This window comes from Siphateles boraxobius, unplaced genomic scaffold, assembly GCF_051911475.1.
Source record: "Siphateles boraxobius isolate OS27281-9 unplaced genomic scaffold, OSU_SipBor_1 19, whole genome shotgun sequence".
Taxonomy (NCBI): domain Eukaryota; kingdom Metazoa; phylum Chordata; class Actinopteri; order Cypriniformes; family Leuciscidae; genus Siphateles; species Siphateles boraxobius.
Window position 1 is genome coordinate 3,183,083 of NW_027508799.1, and position 6,025 is coordinate 3,189,107.

Here is a 6,025-nt window from a genome sequence, read left to right on the forward strand (position 1 = left end):
AGTGGTTGCTAGGGTGTTTTGGGTGGTTGCTAGGGTATTCTGGGTGGTTGCTAGGGTGTTCTGGTTGGTTGCTAGGGTATTTTGGGTGGTTGCTAGGGCATTGCTAGGGTGTTCTGGGTGGTTGCTAGGTGGTTGCTAGGGTGTTCTGGGTGGTTGCTATGGTGTTGCTAGGCGGTTGCTAGGGTATTCTGGGTGGTTGCTAGGGCGTTGCTAGGCGGTTGCTAGGGTATTCTGGGTGGTTGCTAGGGCGTTGCTAGGCGGTTGCTAGGGTGTTCTGGGTGGTTGCCTGGGTGTTGCTAGGCGGTTGCTAGGGTATTCTGGATGGTTGCCAGGGTGTTGCTAGGCGGTTGCTAGGATGTTTTGGGTGGTTGCTAGGGTGTTGCTAGGTGGTTGCTAGGGTGTTCTGAGTGGTTGCTAGGGTGTTGCTAGGCGGTTGCTAGGGTATCCTGGGTGGTTGCTAGGCGGTTGCTAGGGTGTTCTGGGTGGTTGCTAGGGCGTTGCTAGGCAGTTGCTAGGGTGTTCTGGGTGGTTGCTAGGGTGTTGCTAGGGTAATTTGGGTGGTTGCTATGGTGTTACTAGGTGGTTGGTAGTTGTCAAAGATGGTTACTGTTGAGTTTGTAGCATTTTATTGGCATGATTTAGCACTTAGCTAATCAATATTAGCATGTAGCTATTCACTGCTAGCATGTTTAGCATGTAGCAAGTCCTGTTTGCTAGCATGAGTAAAAAGAGCCAACCCCCATCTCTATACGATGTTTTGATGCAGAGATATAGGTCTTGCAAAACGGTTGCTAGGGTACTATGTTTGGTTGCTAGGGAGTGGCTTGGCAGCTGCCAATCATGAAGCTCCAAAGTCAATGTGAATGTATAAACCAACCCCCATCTCTATACGATGTTTTGATGCAGAGATATAGGTCTTGCAAAATGGTTGCTAGGGTACTCTGTTTGGTTGCTAGGGAGTGGCTTGGCAGCTGCCAATCATGAAACTCCAAAGGCTGCTTGTCAGTATGAATGATATAAACCAACTCCCATGCCTCTGTGACATTCAGAATGGAAGATATCCCTCTTTGGATTTTGGTTGCTAAGGTGCTCGACAATGGTTGCTAGGGCGTGGCTAGGAAGTGTTGAGGTGATTCATGATTGGCTGTTTGCTGCCCCGAGTCAAACGAGACCACCCTCATGTTTCTATGACAATTCAGTCCAGAGATATCCCTTCGATCTCTTTCAATGGAAGTCTATGGGAGTTGTTGCTAAGGTGCTCTAAATGGTTGCTAGGGCGTGGCTTGATAGCTTCACAATGATCCTGAGAGACTGATTGATTGTCTGAGTAAAATGAGCCCGCCCCTTTGTCTCTACGACACTGTGATCCAGAGTTATGTTCAATATAAAAGCGGTTTCTATGGTGTAGGACGGCCCATTTCATGGGCCGTCCTACACCATAGTAAGTCAATGGGGAAACTTTGGGCAGCTCCTGCCCCCCAGGGGTGCAACTTTTACCCCATTGTGTGGTATGTTCTTACAGAGTCTGTCAGCCTCTTCAAATGTGGTAAATTACACGTTTCTGCGACATCCTCGTTCCGAGCTACGACTCGTCAAAGTTTGACGCAATGTTAAGTCTATGGGATTTTTCGGCCGGTTTTTCGCCCCTGGGGCGAACATCGTACCCCCGATCCCTTATAAAAGTCATAGCACACCATTCCCGAACAGGCCGCAGGTTTTGACGCCTCATTCGTGGGTCTGTGACAAAAACTGCGGGAGGAGTAGCGCGTCAAAAAGTGGCCAGAAGAATAAGAATAAGAAGAATAAGAATAATAAGTATGTGAGATAACAATAGTGTTGCTTTGCCATAGGCAAGCACCACTAATAAGTATGTGAGATAACAATAGTGTTGCTTTGCCATAGGCAAGCACCACTAATAAGTATGTGAGATAACAATAGTGTTGCTTTGCCATAGGCAAGCACCACTAACTAGAATGTACATTTCCAGAAGAAAATGTGAAGTGGTGCTTGCAGTGGCAAAACTCGGCACTCGGTTGCTAGGGTGTTGTGGGTGGTTGCTCGGGCGTTGCTAGGGTGTTATGGGTGGTTGCTAGGTGGTTGCTAGGGTGTTCTTGGTGGTTGCTAGGCGGTTGCTAGGGTATTCTGGGTGGTTAGGGCATTAATAGGTGGTTGCTAGGGTGTTCTGGGTAGTTGCTATGGTGTTGCTAGGCAGTTGCTCGGGTATTCAGGGTGGTTGCTATGGTGTTGCTAGGCGGTTGCTAGGGTGATGCTAGGTGGTTGCTAGGGTGTTCTTGGTGGTTGCTAGGCGGTTGCTAGGGTATTCTGGGTGGTTGTTAGGGCGTTGCTGGGGGTTTATTGGTGGTTGCTATGGTGTTGCTAGGGTATTCTGAGTGGTTGCTAAGGTATTCTGGGTGGTTGCTAGGGTGTTGCTAGGGTGTTATGGGTGGTTGCTATGGTGTTGCTAGGCGGTTGCTAGGGTGTTCTGGTTGGTTGTTAGGCGGTTGCTAGGGTATTCAGGGTGGTTGCTATGGTGTTGCTATGCGGTTGCTAGGGTATTCTGGGTGGTTGCTAAGGTGTTTTGGGTGGTTGCTAGGGTGTTCTGGGTGGTTGCTAGGGGGTTGCTAGGGTGTTCTGGTTGGTTGCTAGGGTGTTGCTAGGCGGTTGCTAGGGTGTTCTGGGTGGTTGCTAGGGTGTTGCTAGGCGGTTGCTAGGGTGTTCTGGGTGGTTGCTATGGTGTTGCTATGCGGTTGCTAGGGTATTCTGGGTGGTTGCTAAGGTGTTTTGGGTGGTTGCTAGGTGGTTGCTAGGGTGTTCTGGGTGGTTGCTAGGGTGTTGCTAGGCGGTTGCTAGGGTGTTCTGAGTGGTTGCTAGGGTGTTGCTAGGTGGTTGCTAGGGTATTCTGGGTGGTCGCTAGGGTGTTGCTAGGTGGTTGCTAGGGTGTTCTGGGTGGTTGCTAGGGTGTTGCTAGGCGGTTGCTTGGGTATTCTGGGTGGTTGCTATGGTGTTGCTAGGCGGTTGCTAGGGTGTTTTGGGTGGTTGCTAGGGTGTTTTAGGTGGTTGCTATGGTATTCTGGATGGTTGCTATGGTGTTACTAGGTGGTTGGTAGTGTTCACATTTGGTTACTATAGAGTTTTTATAATGTTAATGGCATGATTTAGCACTTAGCTAATCAATATTAGCATGTAGCTATTCACAGCTAGCATGTTTAGCATGTTGAAAGTCCTGTGTGCTAGCATGAGTCAAAAGACCCAAACCCCATCTCTATACGATGTTCTGATGCAGAGATGTAGGTCTTGCAAAATGGTTGCTAGGGTACTCTGTTTGGTTGCTAGGGAGTGGCTTGGCAGCTGCCAATGATGAAACTCCAAAGGCTGCTTGTCAGTATGAATTATATAAACCAACCCCCATCTCTATACGATGTTCTGATATAGAGATGTAGGTCTTGCAAAATGGTTGCTAGAGTACTCTGTTTGGTTGCTAGGGAGTGGCTTGGCAGCTGCCAATGATGAAACTCCAAAGGCTGCTTGTCAGTATGAATGATATAAACCAACTCCCATGCCTCTGTGACATTCAGAATGGACGATATTCCTCTTTGGATTTTGGTTGCTAAGGTGCTCGACAATGGTTGCTAGGGCGTGGCTAGGAAGTGTTGAGGTGATTCATGATTGGCTGTTTGCTGCCCCGAGTCAAACGAGACCACCCTCATGTTTCTATGACAATTCAGTCCAGAGATATCCCTTCGATCTCTTTCAATGGAAGTCTATGGGAGTTGTTGCTAAGGTGCTCTAAATGGTTGCTAGGGCGTGGCTTGATAGCTTCACAATGATCCTGAGAGACTGATTGGTTGTCTGAGTAAAATGAGCCCGCCCCTTTGTCTCTACGACACTGTGATCCAGAGTTATGTTCAATATAAAAGCGGTTTCTATGGTGTAGGACGGCCCATTTCATGGGCCGTCCTACACCATAGTAAGTCAATGGGGAAACTTTGGGCAGCTCCTGCCCCCCAGGGGTGCAACCTTTACCCCATTGTGTGGTATGTTCTTACAGAGTCTGTCAGCCTCTTCAAATGTGGTAAATTACACGTTTCTGCGACATCCTCGTTCCGAGCTACGACTCGTCAAAGTTTGACGCAATGTTAAGTCTATGGGATTTTTCGGCCGGTTTTTCGCCCCTGGGGCGAACATCGTACCCCCGATCCCTTATAAAAGTCATAGCACACCATTCCCGAACAGGCCGCACGTTTTGACGCCTCATTCGTGGGTCTGTGACAAAAACTGCGGGAGGAGTAGCGCGTCAAAAAGTGGCCAGAAGAATAAGAATAAGAAGAATAAGAATAATAAGTATGTGAGATAACAATAGTGTTGCTTTGCCATAGGCAAGCACCACTAATTAAGCCAAAATATAATATATATAAAAAAAACACTTTTCAAAATAACACATTTAATGTTGAATTGTCAATTTGCATACACGAGCAGTAACTGCACTACATGCACACTGTAAAAAATATTACATGCTATCTACTTAAAAAAATGATGGCAACAATATTACACGTATTATATTTGAGTAGATTTTAAGGTTTGTTTTTTTAGTGAAATCTACCCGAATAAATTAAGTAAAATTTCCTAAATGATTTAATCTATGTCACATGATGAATTTAACATTATTAGTGGAATGTGCTTTTTTAAATTTAAGTTCTCTCACAAATAAATTAAGCAGAATTTACTCATTTGTATTAATGAAATGTACTTAATTATAACATTTACTGCTTTTTTCAGGTTAAGATAATAATGAATACATAATGCACTTTTTGTTATTAAACATACTTTTATTCTGTATTTTTTGCACAAATAAAACAAATCTATATAAAATGTAAGACAGCAGTTTTAATATATGAAAAATAAAAGCAAAAAAATGCTAACATTTTCCATGTCATTGAGAAAGATCATTTTGTTACACAAAAACATGTGTATACATATTTCTGTTGGAAAAGTCACATTCTTGACTAAAACTTGTGAATAACTTGTTGCAAAACATATAAAATAATTTGTACTTGCTGAAAGCGTTCATCAATCAATGCAGTTTTTTTTCAGCAGAAATTGGTCATAATGCATTGTCTCAATCTAAGTCATTAGTTTGTTTTTAAGTGTTATAATGTCGGGGAAAACTTGCAAACATCCAGTTCCAAAGAGCTTCTGAAAGGCCTCAAAAGTGTGCCTCAGTTCTTTCGGGCAGGTGAGGTTTAGTGCATACCAAGAAGAACATCACAGGCTCTTGCCAGATTTTCCAAGCCATGCCATGACTTGCATCCCCTCCAAGGTGATGCTGAAATCCTCCTGATAATCCCTCTTGCAGATGGCAATTTTGATATGTGCTGCAGGATATCTCCATTGTCACACTGTAAAACAAACATTAAAGAAATATTTTTATCTTGTCTGTCTCATTAAAAGTCTGTCCATAATTATAAAGTTGATTTGTGTACGGTTGTAAAAATTTCTTAAAACAGCTTAAAATGCTAAGACAACTACAAGTAAACAAATGTGACTTTTTGTGTCAACAACACTTAAACTCATTCAAAGTAATAAAATAACAATTAATTTTGCACTATTAATAAAACACATTGCAACATGCTACCTATTTATTATTGCATATTTCTCTGGTCATAATAAAGGTTTTATTAAATTGACTAACCTTGTTTAATGTATAATAATTACAGTTTTTGCTATGTCACTTTTTTGTAAAAATGAATCAAAACAACATGTTTTTTTTATGTGTTACTAAAAAAGAAGTTTTGCTCCCCTGGTATAAATGATTTCTGCACCCAAACTTGACTGTTTTGTCTCTAGGACTAAATCTCACATATTAGATATGCTATTATTCACTCTTTCATTGGTTGTTATTTTCAGCACACCATTCGACAACATTTTAATATGTCTATCGCAAAAATTAAATTACGAAAACATCAGACACGTTTTATTATTTGTGTGTGTGTGTGTGTGTGTGTGTGTGTGTGTGTATTTTTTGATT